This window comes from Lasioglossum baleicum, unplaced genomic scaffold (assembly GCF_051020765.1).
Source record: "Lasioglossum baleicum unplaced genomic scaffold, iyLasBale1 scaffold1032, whole genome shotgun sequence".
NCBI lineage: Eukaryota > Metazoa > Arthropoda > Insecta > Hymenoptera > Halictidae > Lasioglossum > Lasioglossum baleicum.
The window spans coordinates 1-25,541 of NW_027470091.1; the positions used below are offsets into that span (position 1 = coordinate 1).

Sequence of the window (25,541 nt, forward strand, 5' to 3'; positions counted from 1 at the left end):
TTGTAGCCATATAAGAAGATTATAATCTGGTGCATAGTTATTGTATTTTAAAGAGTTTCTTTTGCTTCGTGTATTTCCCCACAACGAATATTTCAAAGATAAAAGCTTGTTTATTTAAGCTAATATGAAAAGAGTATTAAAACACACCCCGACATATATTCTCTCTATTTTTATAGAAGAATGTTTTTTGAGAGGATTAAGCACTCTTTTAAAATTCATTGGATAAACGACTTTACCATATATTTTATAAAGCTCGTTTAAAAAATTGAAAATGTTTTAAACAGGAGATATTGTATAAATTTTACATACAAGAATATCCTAAGTATTCTTCGTACATATCTGATTAAAAAGTAAATAATAACATCAATGAAATATTGCGTAGCGTTTTGCATCTCATTTCATCAATTATTTCATGTGTAAATATCATTAAAATTATAAAAGGTTACAAAAATTAATATTTCTCGCTCGAGAGATAATCCTCGTTCCCCAATAAACAAAATTATAGTGATTAATAATCAATACTAAGATAACGAGACAGTTCTATATGTGATAATGGTAAACATAGATTTTATTTATTATATATATATATATATATATATATATATATATATCGATATAATAAATGAGTTATGTTTGAAATAAAAGGATGAGTGTGCATGAAATATCGATATAATCGAATTTGTATTGTTATGAAAAACAAGTATGCATGTAATGAACTATATATATGTATGTGTAATCTATGAAAGAAAAATTTCTCAATTGTGAAATCATTGAGAGTAGACGTGTGAACGAGAATCCTAGAATACAGTCAATATAATTATATATTTCTTCTATATTATTATACGATCCATTTGAAAAGTTTAAAATAAATATTTATTATATTGTAATAAATATATTATCTATTACTAACACGATAGGTTAATCAATTCATAATTTCCTATCATAAATTTTCTCACAAGTAAGTTTCCAGTTATTGCTTTCTTTATCAGAAAAATATAAAGAATAAAATAATGTAAATAAGTGAATAAAATCACAAGACACCATTTATTCTATAATACCACGCGTATCTATAATATAATGATAATCATCTTAGAATAGAAGTTTAGCATTAATCAAGAATAATAACAAATTAATGAAATTCGATAATGGGCATTATTTTCAGGCATTTACGATTACTGATATTCCTTAAAACTTTATCAAACATACAAATTTCATGATGAAAGAAATAATCATACATTGAACATACCATAATAACCATATTTTAAATATTTAATATTAATTATTACGTAGATACGTAAAACCGGTATTTCTCTCAAAATAACAACTACGTACCAAAAAAAAATCCGAGCCGACGAAAATCTCCGAATAATCTCTAATTTAAATGACAGGGATCTCGCAACAAAAACAGAGTGCCAAACAAGAAGCGAAACCCATCGGCGAGAGATCGCTCGCGGGTAAACTGCCTCGTTACTAAATTAACACCGCGTTAAACAAAGGAAAGCAAAACTGGCATCCTGGCAAAAAAGGGGAAAAACGCAGAGAAAAAAAGAAAAAAATCCACCCACTATGCCATACGAATCCCGCCAGCGCAAACGCATCGGCTTTACGCGCTTCGTCCACGCAACAGCGTGCGCGCGTTCACCGAAACAAGCGAAAAAAGGCCGGATATCCTGCCGCCCGATACACGCGTTATAATAACGCGTTAATGGAATCGGTGAAATCGATCGCGAGTAAAAGCTTCGCGTCCTAGGCAATCAAAAGGAAAAAAGAGTGGAAAAAACAAAAAAAAAAAGAAGAGGAAAGAAAGCGGAAAGGACAAAAGGAAATAAAAAAAGGGGGGAAACAAAGAAAGGAGGAAAAGAGAGAAAGAAGGAAGGAGAAGAGAAAACAGGCGAGGAAAGAGAAAGAGAGAGAAGGTATCGGTGGACGGGGAACTAGACAACAATGACCCGTATCGGTGGCACGGGGCTGGCAGAATGCGGTGGGAAAGGGAAATTACAGGAAACATTTGAGCCGCATAAAGTAATGGAATGCATAGCGACATCCGTGATCAAAAAGACGGGAGGGTAAACGGGTGCACGGTCGAGCAGGCCGAAACACAAAGTGCGCCATGCATTCTGCATCCGTCCATTTCATTTCAAACCCAATTTCGAGCAGACCAACAGTGCCCCACCGGGAGCGTCCTCTCTGGCATTCTCGCCGCGAGAGGGCAGAACGCGCGGCCGCCTATTGTACCGGCTCGCGGGCCGCAAGCATTCTACGCATCTCGATCCTGAATTCTAATTACAGCCCCGTTAATTAGCCGCGGACCGACCCTTACGTTCATTACGATTCGAACTCGTCTTGCTGCAGGATTTTGTTCTTGCCTGCATCGCGTGTACAACGGCCGTGTTGCGGAGAGACGATAGGGGAAAGAAAGGGATTTATCGCGAAGCTTGAATGACGGTGCTCCGCCGATGGGCTGACCGGAATAATTTGATCGCCTATGATCGCGATAGCTCGTTACATTTCCGTAGAGCTAAGTATATTTAACGCTATTTCTATTATGATTTTGTGTATACCTATTTCGATCAAAAGGCGTCTTTTGACATTTTTTTACGAATGCAAATAACTGCGAAACTGTTGGGATTTCAAATTATCAATTAAATATAGATAATTTAAGCAATATAACGGGAATAATAATTAAAAAATATTATCTTCTTCATTTTTTTTATTTTTATTAAGAAGATAATCGAACATTGTAATATCATTAACTTAACGAACTTTCAGTCTCTTGTGTAAAAATTCAATCTTTGTTTCTTTGTAACAAGAAAAAACAGAAATCATAAAAGCATTATAATAAAATTTTTTCCTTTTAGGAAAAGGTCATTTTTAGGTTTTTAGGTTAGGTTATTTATGTTTTCTTCGTAAAAAAAGATAAGGAATAGAAATAATTACCAGTATTACAAACAGTTTTACTGCTCATTTACCTGTAATGCTAATTTCAACAATCTGTTTTTCAAATTTTTCACGAATTTATTCCATTTTTTTAGAACAAGTCACTGCAATGATCTACAGTAAAATACACCGTGGTGAAAAACAAGCAAATATCAAAGTATCTTTCGGTATAACTGAAATTGAGATTCCCTAATCAGATTACAATTGGTATGATGCTGCAAAATGGTGTTGATATTTATATGTAAATCGGTTTACAATTAGACACTGTTATGAAATCCTTAAAGTGTCAAAAGACACCTCATGGTAGAAATAGGTATATCATATGCACATTTTTAAAGCCAGGATGAGCTAGAGGAAAATGATATCGCTGAATTAATTTAACAACTGTTGTACAAAAGGTCAAAAATTTAAGTGTGGAGAAATGATTAAACTTAGAAAATAATGTTAACTTAAAATTTGAAAGGTGTCTTTTGACACCTCTTGGTAGAAATAGTGTTAACCTTTTAGGCACTATACGCCACTATAGTGATGGAAGCGATGAAAAGAAAGAGATATAATATAATATAATAATAGAAAGAAAGCAATGGACGCGATTTGATTCGTCTTCTGTTTCAATTTTCAATTTATTATTCGTCGCTAGTCACCATGCTGTTATTTATAGAAAGGAGATAAGCTACTGACGATACACAGTCATAGACGCGTATGTATAGACAAAATTCAATTAGTAATAGCAGTGGTCATTTTGAGAGCAAATCTCGAAAATTAAATGTATAGAAAACAGTTCTTCAAAATGTTGATTTTTGCAACATATTTAAAAATCGTCGAAATCACCGTGATCTCCCCTTTTTTTAACACTATGAGGTGCGTCATTGAGAGATACTACGAATTCACGTGGAAAATTACAGAAACCGTTTATGTTTAACCCATTTGCATCACAAATAATCCGCGCCCGATAATTGTTACTTATCTATTTGAAATTTATTTACCGTGCAACTACCAGCGAAAAAAATATTTACGTTACAACGTCTTATAGGATGATTTTATTCTAGAGTAATTTTTGGATTAAATATAAACAAGAGTTTGTTTGTTACACTTAATTTTAATCAAAGGCTTGAAAGACTCTCTTCAAAGCGTGGATGCAAATGGGTTAAAGTTAAAATACGTGTATCATATCTTTAAGAAAAATTATAATTTAATCATCGAACACTTCATTTCAATGTACTCGAGCAAAGAACAGCATTATTCGTCACACATTGCAGTGTTGTGTCGTTTACACGTAATTCGCGTTGAACTAAGAGGTTAAAACGCACGCTATTCGGATTTACTTTTCAGAATGTTAATTTCTCGTCACGCTCGCCGAAGATATGACTATTCCAGGATAGTAACGAGTTCGGTTGCCACGTGGTTTTGCCTGATATGTTCCACTGTTGCCCCGGTTCCTTCCTTTTTACACCAGGTATTTATTACCGGTTACTTCCTTTTACAGCGTTTGTTTGGTTTGTTTATTTTTAGCTTTGCAACATTTTTCCTTTAGCATTCGCGATGTTTGCGTTCATACTTCGCACTCGTACAGATCTTCTTCGCAAACGAGGAATTAAAATTTTGATGCACAGCCGATCGCGCGTTTTGTGGTCGCATCGAAAGATATGGTATTATAGATTAAGGTGTAAAATCATATTGTGGATTTGTTATTTAGTATTTGAGTTGTAATATTAAACTAAGGAGTAATTTTAATCAGAGTTAGGTTTATTTCTTGGTAATGTTTAGACAGTAAGTGATATTATTGTAGAAGGTGAAAGGAACATTCGTACAGTTATTGGTTTTAACGAAAATTTTCTGTAATTGTATTTATTATTCAACTGCCGAGAAGAGATGTTAATTTTGTATTCATATTTTTATAAAGAAATTCTGTTGTAAGTGTATATGGTGGTTTTAGTAATTGAATTAATAGAAAGCTACAGATCTGTATTAATTACGAATAAAGTATGGTAAGAAATTTTTGTAATATTTTGTAAGCTTTGTTATATTCTATTGCGCGACCTTTTTCGTAAGTTCGTTAATAGTGTTGCAAAGTGTAATTGATGAGAATAAATAACGAAAAATACCTGTGTTAAGAAAATGTTTCAAAGATAGGAGTGAAACATTTAAATACGCACTGTACTATCGAAGAAATAACGTGTTATATGCAATTTTGAATTTTCAGATGAATTTTCTTAATATATGTATATCTATTATTTACAATTTAAGAGATTAAATTATTTTAAAAAATTATACTAAAACTAGTATACTAAGACTAAGATTCATTGCATTAGATTTTTCAAATTATATCAACTATATATCAAATAACAAAATGTAATATGTAATAACCTAACACAAGGATAATAAAACGATATAATAATATGACATATATTACATTTAAAAACATTATTGATAATTGTGGTAAAAAAGGAAAAAAATGATAAAGAATAATTTAAGAACTGCGTATTTATATAAAAATAAATGAAAATGTTGACTGACTGATTATTCCTAAATTGAACATAGTATTTGCAATATTGCAACGAATATGTCATTTATATCTCTAAGTTTTTGTTATTAATTACTAACTATAAACTATATATAACTATAAATAAACGAAATCTACATTATTAGCATAGTCGTATCGTTCTCATCAAAGACTAATTTATTTTTGGGAGATTTAAAGATGGTCCTTCGTATTAGAATTATTAACACCTATTTCAAAAAATTCTTGTTTCCTGACGGAAACATCTTTGTCCTGAAGGTGTCTGTTCAAAACTTCTTGAACCACCTCTGCACTATGCTCTCTGAAACATTACATCTAAAAACTTCAGCAGAACTTTTAGATGCCACAGTTGTCCAGTTGGCTTTTTGAAATTTATGAAGGATACAGTAATATAAATACACTTTCTCTAGTGACATATACCTTTATGAACCTCTATGCTGTAAACTATAATAAAAAAGTAAAAATAGACTCATGACACGCGTAAAACTCTTACAACATAGTGTAAAAAACATTTATTTTATTTATTATCAGTAGAGAAAACTAAATTCCTAAACCACTATAACTTAATTATTAATCAATTAATTTTTTAATATTGATATTAAATACTAAAGAAAAAAAATTACTATTCCATCAGGTGTTTTATTCATCTGAAAACTGTGTCGACAAATATTTATATTTGTATAATATTTATTATATTAACAACACATTATATATAATAACACATAATAAAAATATATTAATAAATATATAATATTAATATTATCGAAACCAGTATTAATATACCATTGCTCATACTATATACATCACGATAATTATTAAACATCTTTTCAATTATCAATTGTTATAAAATAATTTCATACAAAGAAGAAAATAATAAAATTATTTCGCACCAAGGTAAAATTCTTGTAGAGACTTCAGAATTAAAGTAATAGAAAGTATGTCGTAAATTTTCTCTTTCGTAATCGTAAAGAGTGTAACTATCTATAATAAAATAATTTCTCCATTAGCTTCTGATCAATTTCCAACGTTTCCAAGCAATTTCTAAAAATTAGTGAACACGTGTTTATCGAAACGTCTACATTACATTTCATTATAAAGCAATTTCAACATTAGCCGAAGATTAATGCCTTCCCTGAGAGTTTCCCTCGCTACAAGGTACTTATGGCAAATAGCAATGTTCATTTAGGATAATAAATAGCTAGATTAAAAGTGGCGCATCCTTCTTCTACTTCAGCATCGGAATAATCTCTCTTAAGTGGTTTACTTCCTTCTGCACATCGACTAACGATTAATATACAACGATACGAGCTGTGTTTCGCGAAACAGGTTAATGGCAATCTTCGTGCAAGGTGAATACTAAATACCTCGCTTTATACTTCGCAGGCCCAATTACCTGTTATTTTAACAAATGATCGAACATTCCTGAAAGACTGTTCTCAAAGCGGAGGATGAGAGAAAGTAAACCATGATAAATGGAAGGAACGTTTTCGAATAAAAAAGGAATAAAAAAAAGCAACGACGTTCATACAAAGGAAAATAATTGAAATATTCGTCTCAATGTTGCACTCTGTAAATTAATCGTTTTATATTGAATATTTATGACACAATATTGGTCTTCTTCTTGTGGAAAGATATATGGGAGAATATATTATTATTACTATTAGTATCAATAAATATTCATGAAATTAATATCGACAGTAATTACATTTTTTAATAATATTGAAACAAAACTTGGCGAGAGATAAAATTTCGCACGTGATAGTATTTACGAATTTTTGTTTTGTTAATGTAATCACGTATCTACACAAAAATATATTCAATTATTTATTAAATAATAATATCTATACATTGCTATGATATCAAATCAAAAGTTAATCAATTGTTTGCATATCAAGCAAGATAAAAAATATAGAGAATGAATATAAAATATGTAAAGTTATGACATTGCGTTTACAGTAATATCATAATAATATATATCTGCAATAAGTTTGCAAATGGAAATATTTTTATACGTAGGTGTGAATGGAATAACAATTGATGTTATAAATGTAACATATGTAAATAATTAATACATCCTGTTATTTTTGTCGGGTTATTTACATTCATTAATGCATTTCACTGGAAATTTAAAGGTTTTCAAAATTCATTTATAGAAATACATTTTACAATAATGGTATAAAATACTATATAAAGTATTATTTACATTACATACTACAGAATTTTATGCAGCATGCTATACATATTATATGAAATACCAGAATTACCTAAACCAGTCGATCTCAACAAGTGGCACGAATACATTTCCAGGTATAACAACACGTAAACTGACATAATAACAATATTTAAATTATATACAGTGTAATATAATAAAATGAATGGTTATTACGTATAAAGTGATGCATGTCTTGATTACATAATGCTTGGTAATATGCAAGAAAAAAGATTAAGACATAAATTATACGTATATTTTACCATAATAATACAAATTTCACTACACGGAATAATATTGTATTTTATATATTTTATATATGCACATATTACTATATTAAATACTATCGCATTCTATAGAGTGGATAATACAAAATACTATAACAATATATAACTTATAAAATTCTTTAATAGTCTATATTATATAATAGTACATAGTATACCGCATATCATAATAGTATACTGTACTGTATAGCATAATATATTATGGGAAATATATATAGTACATCAAATTTCCTTGCACTATAGAATATAATATACTATATATTATATTATAGAGTATTATATATATATATATAAGATACTACTAAGATAGCACAGAATAATTACATATTATTATTAGTCATACTTAGGAATACTTAGGAATGGTTTATACCTGAAATTACTGGTTACTAGAATCCACTGAATAAACTTTGCTCGAGGACAGCTAATGTGGTTAAAAGAGGATAATAATCGAAAGACAAGAACGAGACAAGAGACTAAGGGTACAAAATATAACGACACTCGAAACGAATTTCTTTTATCGCAATGTATAATCCTGCAATTGCGCCAGAATACCAAATTTTTCCTTCGCCGCGAATATTTCCGGCATTCATACGGATATTGCCGCTACCTCTATACCCAGGAGCCAACACTGCAATGCTACCCACATATTAAGATGCCCCGTGTATAAATTATCTAGACCCCACGTTCCGCCGACTGGTTTACGATAAAGATATGGTTCATAAAGAACCTTCTCCCCGAAAGTTTCACTGTCAGTTAGGTCAGCCCTCCACTTGAAACATTTGCACCTGAAAAATTGGCGGAGAAATCGTGCCGGTGGTTCGTTTAGCTCTGTACGCGTGGTTATTCATGGGACTTGCGAAGAAGAGAGGATTCGAGCCTCATAAATACGTCACACCGGCTTCGAATCCAAGCTTTTTAGTTTCGCCAGCGTCCTCGAACCCTTTTCCCACTATTTCCGCTCGGCCAAGTCCCGGAATTATCGGCAGAACTTTTATGCCCGGGATGAAGAAGCCGATCGCTCTGGGGAAATCTCCTCGGAGCTTCCGACAGGGGAGAACAATTAAACCATTCTCTGTGTTCCATGCCGGGGCTAGTTAATCGCCTATATCCATTTTTAGAACGCGAACTTATATCGAGTTTCCTTACCACGCCCGTCCCCTTACCGCCGCTGTTGTGTCACCGGCCATTTTCTTTCTCATCGAGGTTTTACCCAAGGGCTTACGCACAACTGGTGATTGAAAAGTGGCGAGCAGTTCAGGCTTAATTGTTTGAGTTTGATTGAAAGTCCGGAACAATAGACGCACGAAATATGTCGAAATGGATCTTTGTTTTCGTTGTTATTGAAAGCGTTATTACGGGAAATATTGAGGTGACTTTGTGGAAACGCAAATGTTATTTTATGAAATATTAGGTGATTATTAGTGGATTGTATTAAAAAATATGCGTACATTGAATTTAACGGTGCAATTTAATTTTTTCTAGATACAGTTGCACATTATTGATAAAATTAGAAACTGTCGGATGACTTGTTTGAGAATTTTGTTTTTCTTTTTGTTTTGTCATATACAATATTTTATTTATTTGGTATATTTTGGTAAAATTAGTACAACTTGGTACAATTTTGTACATTTCGGCAAAACGTGGTATAGTTTAATATAATTTGATAGAATTTGCTAAAAAATAAAATTTCCTATGAGTTGTCCAGATTTAGTAAAATTTGGTAGAAAATTGACAACCTGTGATCTCAGCACTTAACCTCAACGTCATTTAGTCAGTCACAGAGCTTGAATTTTCTTATAGGAAGTTAGGAAACTCTGACTTAACTTATTTTCAACAGAGTTTCAATTACATCGTTTGACATGTTGACAATTTGCTAAATCACAATTTTAAAAAGGTAGTCATTCGACACCTTAGTGCACCTTTCATTTCTAACAATTAAGTATAATTTTTTGTTAAAATGTAAATAATTGATTATGAGCGACATAATATAGTAATAAGTTAAATATTACACCATTTTTCATATATGTAACTAGTAATACAATATATGTAATGTAATAAAATAATAAATAAAATATAATTCTTCTTTTCTTTCTTGCTTCTTTCAGAGATTTAATTCTGATTGTGCATTTCAAAGCTGAAGTAACCTGAATGGGACTATTTATGAAAATTAAGTATTTAATACGAAATTAATATTTAATTGAACCAGGTACCTTAAATCAAAACAAAACTAATACAAATATTTTTCTTAGGCAATTTCTTTCCAACCATTTATACACATTTTTGACAAGAAGAACAACGTAAATTTAATTAAACAGTGAAAAATAGCTTTCAATCCTCAAATCCAGACTCCAATAGAGGGTCATCTTAATTTGGACAACATGTTCATACCATACTCCCAATAACACACCATAACGTATGTCGACGCAGAATTTCAGGCACGCGAGTAGCCATACCACCCTGCAAATTTCCCAGAAAACAATTTAATTAGTAGTGACCATCGTGCTGTACCTCTATTTCCCTTCCTTAATTAATTTGAGAAATAAAATAGTTTAAATAAACGAATAAAGACACGTGATTGGTAAAATTTTTACCACATACCTGGCCGATTAATCCATCGCAATACAAATCGCATTTGACACTTTATCCCAACCAAGTTTACAGTCAAAAACCTATTTATAGTGGAAATGATACTAAAAATTTGATATTTGCATACTTTTCCAAAATTTTTATTTATAAATTTAGCCGATTAATCTTTTGCGTTCCAAATCTCATTTGATACTTCATCTCAACTTGTTCATAGTGAAGAATCTGTTTATAATCGAAACGATACTTAAAATTTTGTGTATATATGTTAATAATTTTTTGTTAAATTAAATTACTAGATGAAGGTATATATTTTGTGGATCGAAAATAGAAAAGAATCAAATGAAAAGGGATGCCGAATCCAAATTGGTATAGGATCGCAAAGGATTAATTTGTATATATGTATGTTACAGTAGAAACTCGAAATCAGTCAATACCAGCTTTGACTAATCAAAACTAGTTTTAACTGAGGTTCCTCGTCGATGCTAGTTTTGACTAGTTAATTCTAGAATCAACCGAATGTTGGTATTTAAAACTGGTTCTCTCTGGGCAAAATGTTGCGATCGTTGCAAAAATAATTACGCTTCAAAGTTATATGTTTACAAATAGAGAAAAACCTTCGGAATTGCACGAGGGTGTACCATGTATGTGTTGTAACAAGTAAAATATAAAAATATATTTCTTCAATGTTTGTATACGTGGTTATTAATAATTTATAACCATTTTAACTAACTCGGACAACATTTGTTGTACGAAAAAACATTTCAGATTGATATTACATGGTTTTCAGTGGGACATACAGTAGTCTAATCAATTTTATGTTATTTTGTTTTTTCTATCAAGATATACAAGTCGCCTTGAATGTTTTAGACGAAACAGTTAATATTTCTTCCCAATTTCGAATAAAGCGTTGAATTATATATAAAATAGTATTATAATAGTATTTAAAATACATAGTTCCTGAGATATTAGCAAAACAAGTTTACCTGAAATTAGTTATTTGACAACGAATTTTAAAAAATATTTTGTTAATATTAAATTTCATTTGTTAGATGAGACAAAATTATTAATAATTTTATAGGCAATACTGATATTAATTTTACAATTAACCGGTGACTAGAGATCTCAGTTGAAATTAATTTTAACTAATTTCGGCTTTCCACTATACTATATATATTTCAACACAAGAAATACATGTTAATTTATATTATCCATTTATACAGTTCAAACAAATGTGCGTTAAGTATGTATTTGTATTGTCAGTCCATATCAGTAGTAAGAAGTTCCTCATAAAGTATCTATTTTTTTAATTAAAAGTATTTTTGTATTTATTTTCAACATTAAAACTATCGACATAAATATTGTGTACATAAACGATATGAATTAAAGTGATATAATGGAAATAAATTAATATAAACAATTATAATCGTATCTGAGGAAAAATCAATATTAATTTAACGAAAAGTAGTTGTATATTACTCAATAATTTCAACAAAAAATTCCAAACAAGTTATTTGAACACCTTTGATAGTCCTAGTGTTTATATATACATATAAAAGAGCACTGAGAAATAAAAAACGAATAAAAACGGAAGTCATCGAAGTGAGAAGTTCATGCAGAATAATTAAAAACGCTTAATGGACGATACGGGAAAGTTCTTCCAATACTTCAAAACGCCAATATATGGCTTCAATATTTCGCTAAGAAATATCGAAAATTCTACTAAAAAATAAATTGTGGTTTCCAAGGAGATAATAAATTAAAAGAAAAAGTATATTTTAACAATTTAAACAATCAACTGCGTTTCTTACGACAATAAACAACAAACTAGCAATGTTGATTTCAATCATCTTACTATTATTCTATATTTCTTTTGACAGTGTTCGTCGTATAGTCAATTTTATTAATTACTATAGATACTTCCTGAATTTGTTTGAACCTAGCTGTTCCATAAACGTTTCGAATAACATAATAACGAATAATTATGACGAATTCACAATATTGAAATTCTGTTCTATCCACCATAATATACAAAACCTAGCACTAGTTTCTCTTATTTACAAATTTTTTGAAAAGGAAACAATTTCGAAATAAAGCAGGTGTAAAACCAAGCACTGCTCGAATTCTTTGCTTTCAAAAGTGTATCTTTATATGGAAATAAAATCCACAAATTACCATCACACTGGAAAGAGATTATAAATAACGATTGAAATTATACTAAATATTTTACTAAGTATTAATAAACGCGTTAAAAACGTATTATTTCCTTTTAACGCATAGAACTTTCGAGTAGACCCAATGTGTATCGACCTTAAGCGACGCTAGCGCCATGTGTAACATAACTCGCCCCCACCACGCGATATTATACTTATGCACATAGAGTTTCCCTTCTATACCGACCAGAATAAAGCCGTGCGCAAATAATTTACACACGATTTTCGTGATTTTAATTCGATACGGCCGGTATTTAGTAATACAAATAATTTCATAGAACAGGCATAATGACGGGCCCATGACTCGCGTGCCGTCCAATGTGAATAAACATCGCCTGGCACGTATTTAACTTTGCGCAGGCACGCATGCCACGCGTAACGATTATACCGGAAATGGACGAGGCGCGCGGAATAATTTCCTGAACGACGCTTAACGAAATATCGACACAACCGATTAATTAACTACCGCGAAATCGACCGGCAACGAGTGAAATTACCACGAGAATGATCCATGAGGCTTGCCAAATTTTTCGTCTTGTCGAAGATAAATATTCCTGACTTTTTAATTCTTTATGGGGATAGAGAGAGGGAATTTGGGTCATTACTGATAACGATCGATTGAAGGAATATCGTAGTGAACGATATGCGATTTATTGGAAGCTGATATTCTATCAATTGTTTCGGATTTTATGTTAAGTAAAATTGTTAATTACAACATTAATTTGTGTGATTATAGGACTATAGTTTTATTTATTTATTTTTTTAATAAATGACTTAACACATCATACAATGTTTCGGCGTTTATTTTATTATTTTCTGAGATATCTTTCATTTTTCGAAGTTTTACACATTTTTCATTTTTTAAGTAAAAGTAGCAAGTTCCAAAAATTTCGTTGAAATCTATGGACTTCAAATATCATATATTACATTAAATAGTCTTAAAAGTATTAATTTAAAGTATAGATAGGACAATTGATAGATATTTTCAGTAAAGTCCAAGCAAAGTCACGAATTGATATTAAAAATCAAAATTGATATTTCGACATTCATATTCTAGCTATGGTTCTGAGTCTTGGTGTAATTATATTTATGTCAATTCACATGTCCCAGCGCTTGTTTACTTTAACGTCTGACCAATTTTATGTGTGGCATTTAATTACTTACAACGTTAACAGCACAGTATTTTAACAAAAAACCTATTTAAAAATATTTTATAATATTTTACAAAATAACAATTAAATTGATTAAAGAGTACGAAAAGCGATACAAAGAAATACATTAAATTTCGAATTTCTAGAATGTTTCGAAATATTATACAGTATATTTTAATCATACATTTATTATTCAGTCGCTCATGATCACTATCGATGCATTAATTGTCAATTATTTCTACTATCTGCAATTTCGCCATTACTAGTTACAATCTCCATATTGTTCATGCAGCTACAATATCGATATGTTAACATGTGTGTGTATCAGGGCAATAAATTTTCGAAAATTGGACAACAGTAACCGAAATAACGGCTGATATTTATGACTATCATGTCTGATAAACATATAATCATTTACCAGTGATAGATTCAGCCTTCAAAGCCTCGAAGCGTTATACATTATTGAGGCTCTATCAAACTAAATCAATCATGCACAATATACATTTCTTCTACCTTCGTTCAAAATTAAATAAATAATTTGCTGAAAATTCATATATCTTAGTGAAATTTAAAGAATGATTCGTTAAATAATCTAAAAATAAAATTCCCTTCTTCTACCTTCGTTCAAAATTAAATAAATAATTTGCTAAGAATTCATATATCTTAGTGAAATTTGAAGAATGATTCGTTAAATAATCTAAAAATAAAATTCCCTTCTTCTACCTTCGTTCAAAATTAAATAAATAATTTGCTGAAAATTCATATATCTTAGTGAAATTTAAAGAATGATTCGTTAAATAGTCTAAAAATAAAATTCCCTTCTTCTACCTTCGTTCAAAATTAAATAAATAATTTGCTGAAAATTCATATATCTTAGTGAAATTTAAAAAATGATTCGTTAAATAGTCTAAAAATAAAATTTCCTTCTTCTACCTTCGTCCAAAATTAAATAAATAATTTGCTAAAAATTCATATATCTTAGTAAAATTTAAAGAATGATTCGTTAAATAGTCTAAAAATAAAATTCCCTTCTTCTACCTTCGTTCAAAATTAAATAAATAATTTGCTGAAAATTCATATATGTTAGTGAAATTTACAGAATGATTCGTTAAATAGTCTAAAAATAAAATTCCCTTCTTCTACCTTCGTCCAAAATTAAATAAATAATTTGCTGAAAATTCATATATCTTAGTGAAATTTAAAGAATGATTCGTTAAATAATCTAAAAATAAAATTCCCTTCTTCTACCTTCGTCCAAAATTAAATAAATAATTTGCTGAAAATTCATATATCTTAGTAAAATTTACAGAATGATTCGTTAAATAGTCTAAAATAAAATTCCCTTCTTCTACCTTCGTCCAAAATTAAATAAATAATTTGCTGAAAATTCATATATCTTAGTGAAATTTAAAGAATGATTCGTTAAATAATCTAAAAATAAAATTCCCTCTACTTGTTATTAATTATCATTTTCACAGTATTTCACACTTAACCACTCATTTTGACATGAATCGTTACCCTAAGAGAAAGATAGTGAAAAAGATACTGAGAGTTACTTAATATATTCTGGGCACCTTAATATCGGTATACAAAGCTATAGTTTTCGTGCAAGTGGAAAAATCGTTGACGCCTGCACCTCGAGCTATGATACCTAGGCATCACCGTTCCCATGTATGCGATGTATCATTACGATATGTGTTTCAGTAGGTTATACATCAGTGTTGTGAAAAGCGTTACTAAATCGGTAGTTGGAAGATTGCAGTATCATCTTGGTAATTATGATCATTAGATTAAATTTCTTATTCATACTGTCACGAGTACCTCGTGATCACGAGAAGAACAGGGTTCAGTCGTGTAACAGGATCGAGAAAATGATCTCTCTCTAATGACATTGAGATTATCGATCAAGTAAGATGGACGTTCTCTGGAAATGAGAAACGACTGCAGTTGCTTCTGAAGGCTCTAGGGGACAGACATACTAAATGACCAATTTATTGTCATTTTGCTTGTCGCCATTGCTGAAATATATGCCTAGTTTATTTTATATAAAATAAAACTAGTGTCAAAAAAATATACACATACTTATTTAACATTTAAATATTATTACGTATAATAATTTAATATTGTTAATATCTTAATGTTAGAATATTAATTATTTAATCTTATATGCTATGTATTATGTATAATATAATTTATATCTTCGTATCTCTTTATTTAAAATATTTTTTCACTTAAGTATTAAAAACATAATACGAAAATTAAGTAGGAAATTATAATAGTTAATTGTTAAAAAATAAAAGATAATTAATATTGTAATATTAAAGTATTTAATATATTTTAAATCTACTAATTCTTTGAAAGAATTTTAACTTCGTTCTTTGTTATCAACAATGTTCTTTATCATCTGCGAATATAATTTTTGGGCTATAAATTTTCAGTGATTTATTGCAGCTTCAAAAATGAATGCCTAATCAATAATACTGATCAATACTATTATATTATGCTTCACTGGTTTTCTATTTAACGCTCTCTTAATATTCATAATAAAATAAAAATAACGTATACTGCTTCGTTTATAATATTAGGTATAACATGTAATTCTTTCATGTACAAATAATATATACGACAAAAATTTATTTAAATTTTATTTCACATGCTGACTTCATACAAAAATATTTTGTTTTCTAAATACATCTACTTATTTAGACTGAATTAAATATTAAACTACTTCACTATTTTTTCCCCTTCTTTTTATTTTTAAATTATAAATTCCTATAATTTCACAAAATTACGTTTCAAGATATACATACTTTTATTATGTATTATATTTATCGTACGTTTATCTTTTTATAACTGAAATCATTGCTATATTTTTAAATCACGAAATCATCTACTATTTATTATTAATCTCTTGGTTAAAAAAGTTAAACTTTGAAATAGACTTAAATGAAACCTTAAAAACGTTTATGTTACTCCAAAAATTGTTTGCAAATTCTGCAATGCAAATTTGAAACTACTTTACATATATCGTTTCATGGTAAGGACAAAACAAAAAAAAAAAAAAGAACCGATTGCAATTAGATTTAAGCAACTTAAATAATCTCTCCTAACATTTTTCATGGCACCAGGAACATAATATCAGGAATATAAATAACTTTTACATAATGGATAACTGAATTCCATTTAGATGCGAATGAACCCAAGCTAGAATAATTCCCACCACAATTAATCAAACTCCTACTCAAAGAACAAACGCATCATACTATTCTCCTCGTAACAATGACAAAACACCTTTCTCTGTAATTAATTATATTTAATTAAACACCTAACGCAACGGCATACAGCCTTCAAAAACCAACATTAAGCCTACCAGCAATAGTGCTCAACGAAATAATGAAATACGTGTCATGATAAATTTATAATTCTTAATATTTTAAATTACTCTTGCTCTGAAAAAAACTGTGTATAAATGACACAGTTATTGCAATCAGTTAAATTATCTTAGATAGTAAAATATTTGGAAACACCAAATTTTTGAAACAAGAAAATTTCAAAAGTTCCAAACATAAGTTGTAAAGTTTGGAGGAAGGCAGAACTGTAGTATTTATTTTCCATTCTAGTCAGTTTTGTTTCCAAAATGGAACCTTATATTTTTATATACAGTTTACAGTTTAATTCTTTAAAATATTATTCCTACATACCGCTTTAAAAACATGCAACGAATCAGAAGTAAATAGCACAATTATTCTTCTCCTCCCAAACCCTACAAACTTTCATCGTAATATTATTTTTGCAAAAGCTTCGTTTTCCAAATATTTTACTGTCTAACGATAAGTTAAAATATTACCCTTACAATACACGTATAAAACACGATATAATTACATCTTGTATAAATAAATGAAATTTAGTATCAGAAAAGTGATCAAACTATCAGTCAAAAAATCTATTATCCAAAACATCTATTTCTACCGGTTAATAATGGATAATATTAGAATATAATAAATATTTATTTTAAACTTTATAAATGGAACGCATAATAATAGGAAACATTTTTAAATATATTACTATATGTATTATTCATTATATTCATTACACACATACTGCTTTTTAATAACAGCCTAAATTCACTCATACTGATATTCCACACTTGATCAATTGATCCTTTCTTTTAGACATCACTCTTTTATTATTATTTATTATTTTATTAACTATCTACTAATTAACATCTTCAGGGATAAATTTTTATTAAGTTAATGTTACACTGATTTGAAAACAGTGATTATTAAATAAAATAAAATAAACCGCTATTAAGGGTGCTATTTGAAAAGGTTTTATTGTTCAGGGATTCTGGTAAATAATTTTCCAACTAATCCCAATTTTCTTTTCACTCATAATAATAATAATTTTCAGAAGACTGGCCAGTATTATATATGTGCCAGTATTCCTGAAATGGTTAACTGAAATATGGAAGACTCTGTTTGAGTTCGAGAAATCCAGGATCTCACGATGTTCAAAATTCGAGTTTCGCGAATTTCAAAATTAGCTCTTCCGGCCTATTCCTGGTACTAACAAGAAGATTGCAAGTCTCTGGGGGCCCCGATTTAGTTTAATTAACTAAATTTACAGAATGGTAGATTTCCCTGATGGTGAAGATATATAATTATAGGGGCTGAATAATTTATTAGATATTTGCAATTAAAGATTCATCACTGATTTGATTTAATTTCGTTTCAAATAATAACCACGTAATGATTCAGTAGAACTACAACGAATTAGTGTTTGTACGCGTTAGGGACGTGAGTAGAAATCCTGAGAGGATGAATGATTTTATTTTTCAATGCTTTTTTACTTTGCATGAATTTTTTACATAATATAAAGATACAAGTTTAAATAAATTGGAAATAAAATGTCTTCATTTACTAGATATCTTACCAAAAATTTGTTTGCTATTATTACTCATGAAAGTATAAAAAAGTAATTACGAAATAATAAAAACGCAAGAAAAACAGAAGAAAAGACTTTTAACTTTCAATTAATCTTGCCTGGAAACAATAAGTGAAACATTCATACAAAATAAAAAATAATTGCAAGAAAAAAGTTCATTCAACCTTCAGGAGTTAAATCCCTGTCCTAACGCGTACGAATACTAATCATTATTTGCTAATTATTTCGTAGAAAATAGAATGAAACTAACGCTTCAATTGCAAATATCTAAACAATAATCGAGTATAATAACGTCTATAATCATATGTGGACCGTTTATTCAGAAGGTGATGTAAGTCCTTAAAAAAAAAAAGAGATATGACGTAATTTATGCTTAATTTAGTGTAAAATTTTTGTTTATAACTAGTTAATATTTAATATCTTAAAAAATGTCAATGCTTTGTTCAATTTAAAACTGGCCGGTAAAAGGAAATGCGTAACCCTTGATTAAGAAAGTGGTGTAAGTCCAATTTCCATAGACAGGTGTCGGGGTTACATACGAAAAGTATAAGGATATGCAGCAGATATTACCTTATATACCTCCTATGCACCATGAATATTTCAAAACACTGCCACATGAAGAGAATAAATAATTAATAATACCAATATCTTGTATCACATTTAACAATATATAAATATAATTAACGTTCAAAATAAAAAATGCTAATCCTCTTTCATTTCTTGTTATTATTTATAAACAAAATTGGATTAATATGAGAAACATTTTAAGCGATATTTGTTATTTCGAAATTGAAATTAAATGATATTTACAACTGACTAATTATAAAAGTGGTGTAAGTCCATATGCAGCCTGGAAATTGTATATTATTTTAGTTAAATTCGCCTAAAAGAAATTTATATAATCAAATTACATATTGATAAATTAGTACAAAAATTCCCAGACTTCACATAATTAACCTATATTTTTTAATTGTCAGATCTGCTAATATTCAATTTTTTCGAAACCAAAGAAAATGGATTTGCATCACTTTCAAAATAAACGGTCCATATAAGTCCTGCCAATTCAGATCTATTGAAATCAAAAGTTTGGACTTTTTAACAAGAAAAATGACTGTAATAAAATATAACGAGGCTGTTTTTTTTTAACTGTTGTAATCGCAGTTACACGTTACGTATCATGTCAATTTTGCATGAGCATGATCACTAGGATTGGTGGGTTTATTTGATAAATACTAGAACTATATTATCATATAATAGGTATAAAGTGATTGAATTGAGTTATCTTATAAAAATATGCAACAATTGAGTATAGTATACAGGGTTTCTCTGGAAGATATATACAAGCGAGTCTCGGATGATTTATTTTATCTATAAGACTTGGTTTTCGAAAAAAATTTGGAAATTCGATTTGAGAATTTATACTCTTTGTAATAATAACCATATCTTCATCATCAGGGGAACTAAATCTACCATCCTGCAAAATTTGAACTAAATCGATGATCCGAAGACCTTGGAGTTTCCTTGTAAGTCCCGTCATCAACGGAGTCATCAGGAGCGCGCTTGGAAATGTTTCTCGCGGCGCGAAATTTCGACTTCCGTTTTTCGCAGCCGACGTCGCTTTCGCCGGCGCGATTATCGACGTTTCCCAGCGGCGCCGGAAGCGGCCAGGTCATCGACGCCCCCTGGCCCTCCGGTGCTACTGTCAAACAATGATATTTTACACAATGTCGTCGGTTGAGCGGATCGGCCGCGTTCGCGGTTCACTCCGGCTCCGCGCGGAAACTCCGCAGCGAATCATCCGGTGCGCTGCGAGCACTGCCCGGAAGTTTCATCCGTTATTAAACAATTTTGTTCCGTCGAGAGGCCATTGTTTCGCGTCAGTGAGCCTCAGCCTTCTTTGTCTTACTTTTTTTTGTTCATTTCCGATTATCCTTAGTCGTGATCTTACGTCTAAGTCTAGATATAGTCCGTCCAAGGAGACGACATACCGAAATGACGATTGCACGTGATCGATGCGTGATTGGATCAAACCAGACTTCGTAGTACTCGGATTCAAATGCCGATGATTTAACCCCTTCTCGTGCCATTTAGCTCGACGAAACTCGGGCCTAAGCGGTAGGCATCGACACGCGTTAAACAGATCAGACTGATGCTTGTAAACAGTCGCAATGCGAACAGAAAAATATTGGGTTGTCCAGAAAGTTCGTGCCGATTTTCGGTAGGTAGCGTGCGAGACCTGTATCACAATTATTGAAAACAAATGACACGTGTACATATTCTAAAAGAGATAACTTCAGCCATATTTGGAAAAAAGTTTGGTTACGATTCGTTAATTTTTATCAGTTTTGTACGCCTTAGAATATGGTGGTAAATAAAGTGCATTATAGGCATTTAATGCTTTTCTTTTTCCGAGTGGGCAAAAATGCCACAAAAGCGGCAAATAAGATATGCGCTGTTCATGGCGAGGTTGCTGTAGCCGAAAGAACTGTGCGGAAGTGGTTTGCTCGGTTTAAAGCTGGAAATTTCGACATTGAAGATCAAGAACGTCCAGGTAGGCCGTCCACCACAAACGAAGATATGATTAGAACAGAAATCGAGAATAGTCCATGCTCAACATTACATCAATTAGCAGGAATGCTAAATAAATCAAAATCAACTATCCACGATCATACTGTGAAGCTTGGCTATGTAAACCGTCTTGATGTATGGGTTCCGCACGATTTAACGAAGAAAAATCTGTTGGACCGCGTCTCCATTTGCGACTTGCTTTACAAGCGCAATGAGGACACGCCATTTCTGAAGCAATTAGTGACGGGGGATGAAAAATGGATAATTTATAAAAATGTTCAGAGTAAAAGGTCCTGGAGAAAGCGTGATGAACCACCTTTAGTCACCCCAAAAGCCGGTCTTCATTCGAAGAAGGTAATGCTCTGTATCTGATGGGACTGAAAAGGAATCCTATATTATGGGCTTTTACCAAATAATGAAACAATAGATTCGGCAAAGTATTGCTCTCAATTAGATGAATTGAAGACATCAATTGAACAAAAACGTCCAGAAATTGCGAATCGGAAGGGCGTCGTGTTTCATCAGGACAATGCGCGACCTCATGTGTCTTTGAGAACTCGGCCGAAATTGTTGGAGTTTGGTTGGGATGTTTTACCCCATCCACCGTATTCGCCAGACCTTGCGCCTTCGGATTTCCACCTTCTCCGATCATTACAAAATTCCCTTAATGGAAAAAATTTCAACTCTTTGGTCGAGATAAAAACCCATTTGGACAATTTTTTGCCGAAAAACCTGAGAGGTTCTGGAAGGACGGAATTCTCAAGCTGCATGAAAGATGAAGAAAGGTTGTGGAACAGAATGGTACCTATATAACTTGATAAATGTATACCAATATTTAAATGAGCTGCGTTTTAATTTTCCTAAAAATCGGCACGAACTTTCCGGACAACTCAATAGATGCCCACGACACCTGTGTTATAGTCAATTTTACGCGATACTGCTGTTGCGGAAGTAAACTCTAATTCCTTTACCTTTATAAATTTTATAGATATTATATATTTATTATATTTGGTATATAATAGTGTAGTATATATTAGTTGTATATATATTATTGCAGAAAATATACGACAGTTTCAAAATTTCATTGCATGAATAAACAATGCGTCGAGAAGCGTCTTCAAATGTAGTTTGGTCCTCTCAGAAATGTATTGATACTACGCCTAAAAGTAAATAACATATTATTTTTAAAAAATTTAATCGTAAAACTGAATGAATATCTAAACAGAAAGGTACTGATAGGAACTATCGGGCAAAAAATTAATCTGCGAGCTCAGCTTGTCATGTTTACGTTTGGTCCAAGTATCTGGTCGCGATTCTGACTCGCGATATTCGCGTTTGGGCCAAAATCTTCATCGCGAGTCAGGGAAGGGGTTAATGGATTAACACTTTACCGACCGCCAGCCCATTAATCGGCTTTTTGTCGCCAGCGCCTTCTGACCGATAACCGCTTTTGTCAAAATCGGTTGTCATAGCGGCGATTGTCATGTCATGTCAATGATTATTGTCGCCGTCCTTCTTACGGATTAAATTGCAATAACTAAAAACGAGCACCGAAAATTTAGATCTGCGACCGAGCTGACGTATTCTGTTGAACCGCTAGCGATCGGTAAAGTGTTAAAGTGATCATAATGAATCGCAAACGATGCTGTGGTATCGTAGAATTAAAAACTTGGAAAGTTTTGTTTGAGTGGAAGAGAATCATATAGGAGAAAGTGAAAACGAATGAAAAGAGATAAATCAGAAATATGTCATTAAGAAAAGCGTTTATCGACGAATAGTACAACGATGATCTTGAGTTTGCAATATTTGCGATCGAAGAGGTCAGAGGAGTTCTTGAGGAAAGTTAGAGAAAGTGAGGTACGATTCTTTCGAGAAAATTGAAAAGAGGAGTTATTTTTCTTTTCGTATAGGCATCACTATTTTTATATCAATCTTATTTTAATGATAAATATAGTTACTACAATACTGACTGAACTATTCTCAGAATTTGAGCAAGTGGACCATTGTCTGGAAGTTATGTGACTAATCTTTAGTTTTTTTGGATAGTTTAGATGACGAGTAGAGAAAGGATATTTTAAAAAGTATGTATAGTGAAACCTTGATTATTCGAACCAATCATGATACATAACTGTTCGAATAATTGTATTTTTCTAATGATTAAATAGCACTATTTTAGACAAAACTATTATCATCTATATTGGAATATTCGATGAAATATAAATATTAAATAAAAATAATAACTTCTCGCAGAAATTTAACAATTTTCTTCCATTTATCCGTGATTTGGATAATGGAGATTTTATAGTATGTGAAAAATGTGGACGTGATTTACGGAAGGTAGTTCATTGTGGACTTAAATTTAAATTATAGTGATCTTTTAAAATATTTTTATATTTTATGATAACGTTATAGGCTGTTACTGATTTTTATACTAATATATTGATATAATTAATGAGTATGGCGAGAGAATTTTTAAAAGCTACAATAAGTTAGCTATTCAATCGAAGCTATTCACTTTCTTTCTTTTTTTATTTTGTTTTAAATTGTCAGATACAGAAACGATAATACCCAAAGCAACGACGAGTTTTTAATGTAAATCAACAACATATTTATTCTCTCTTTTTTTAATCCATTGTATAATGCATGACGAACGCGTATTTATATTATAATTTTTAACTTTTTTCCTTCATTACAGAGCACGAGTATATGATATACATATACGAACTTCTTTCTTAATTTTTATTCTTCACTAAACTTCTCAAGATATTGTAAATCTAATTTAACAAAAGAAATTTCTCCACAACGAAATGTTTTTCATTATTTCGTATAATACAAAAATGGGTTCATCGTGTCTGCGGTATATATACTTTTTGCTGTGTCGCAAAATTTTATTAATTAATTTATATGTACCGCGAGATGAAGATCGTAAATCACTGTTATAGAGTAATACGAACGTTTCATTTCTTATGGAAAAAGATTTATCAAAGTTCGAAAAGTAAATTCTTTAAATCGGTATCATGCACGAAATGCTTTACGACTTTTTCGAATCGTGATCTTATACAATTTGTCAATACAGCTTGTATCGATTTCAACTTTGTTCTACTGCAGATTTTGATGCAGATATAATATATAACCTCGAAATGCACGAGGTATGCGAAAAAGTTTGTTTGTTGCAATTTTATGTTTCCTGCTACGTGTCTCGCATACACCCAACTCTGAACATTCCATTCATGCCGTAATAATACTTTGCTTCCTTTGACTATGAAGCTGCAACATCTGGCTATAGCTGTAATAGTAAGATCTGCAATTACCATTATAATTTATAGAAATAAAAATTTTTGCTTCTTTTAATATCTTAGACAGCAAAATTTTTCAACAAAATAATTTTTTCCAATTTTATAAATAATACGACTATGTATAATAAACGAAACGTACATAGTAATCATGATAATTTTGAGCGTATAAAGTTTGATGTAAACGTTTGATGTAAAAAGAAACAATTTACATTTAATTCACCTCAATATAGTTTAATCATCATTTAATACAATTTACACTGCATATTCGATAAATTTTCAAATCTAATTTTTCCGTAAACGAAGTTTCATATGGAAAAAATATATTTTTTCTTTCATAGTTATTTTTTCATAAAATATTAATCTATATTTGATTATACAACTAATAATGTATATTAGAACATCCTGAATACTAAACACAAATGATAATAATTGTAGGAATAAAATAAATAGATACAATTTATTTCAAGAAATAAAGTAAAGTCACTCATTAGTTATTAGATTTAGTATATATAAAGACTTGTTTACTCAGAATTCGACATTCTTATATATTTTGCTATAATGTATATATTCCATTCAGAAAGACAAAGTTGATCTTCGAATCTTTAAAACGACTTCATTTATCAAAATAGAAAAATAAATAAATAAATTCACTATATAGTATACCACCTTAAACCATGCAAGTTCTGTAGAAAAAATTTTTTGTGAAATTGAATAAGTGCACAAGTTGCATGGACCACCCTGTATATTACCGTTCAACAAAAAATCTATTAATTTTGTCAAAAGTAGTAGATTCTTAGTAGTTATGGCTTATTTATTAGTTGTAGTGTTAAATTCA

The 25,541-nt window shown here is 30.6% G+C and overlaps 1 pseudogene; it reads left to right on the forward strand.

Moving 5' to 3' along the window:
- The first annotated feature begins 21,203 nt into the window (after nucleotides 1–21,203).
- On the forward strand, nucleotides 21,204–21,782 carry LOC143220472 (histone-lysine N-methyltransferase SETMAR pseudogene; annotated as a pseudogene).
- The last annotated feature ends 3,759 nt before the right edge of the window (nucleotides 21,783–25,541 follow it).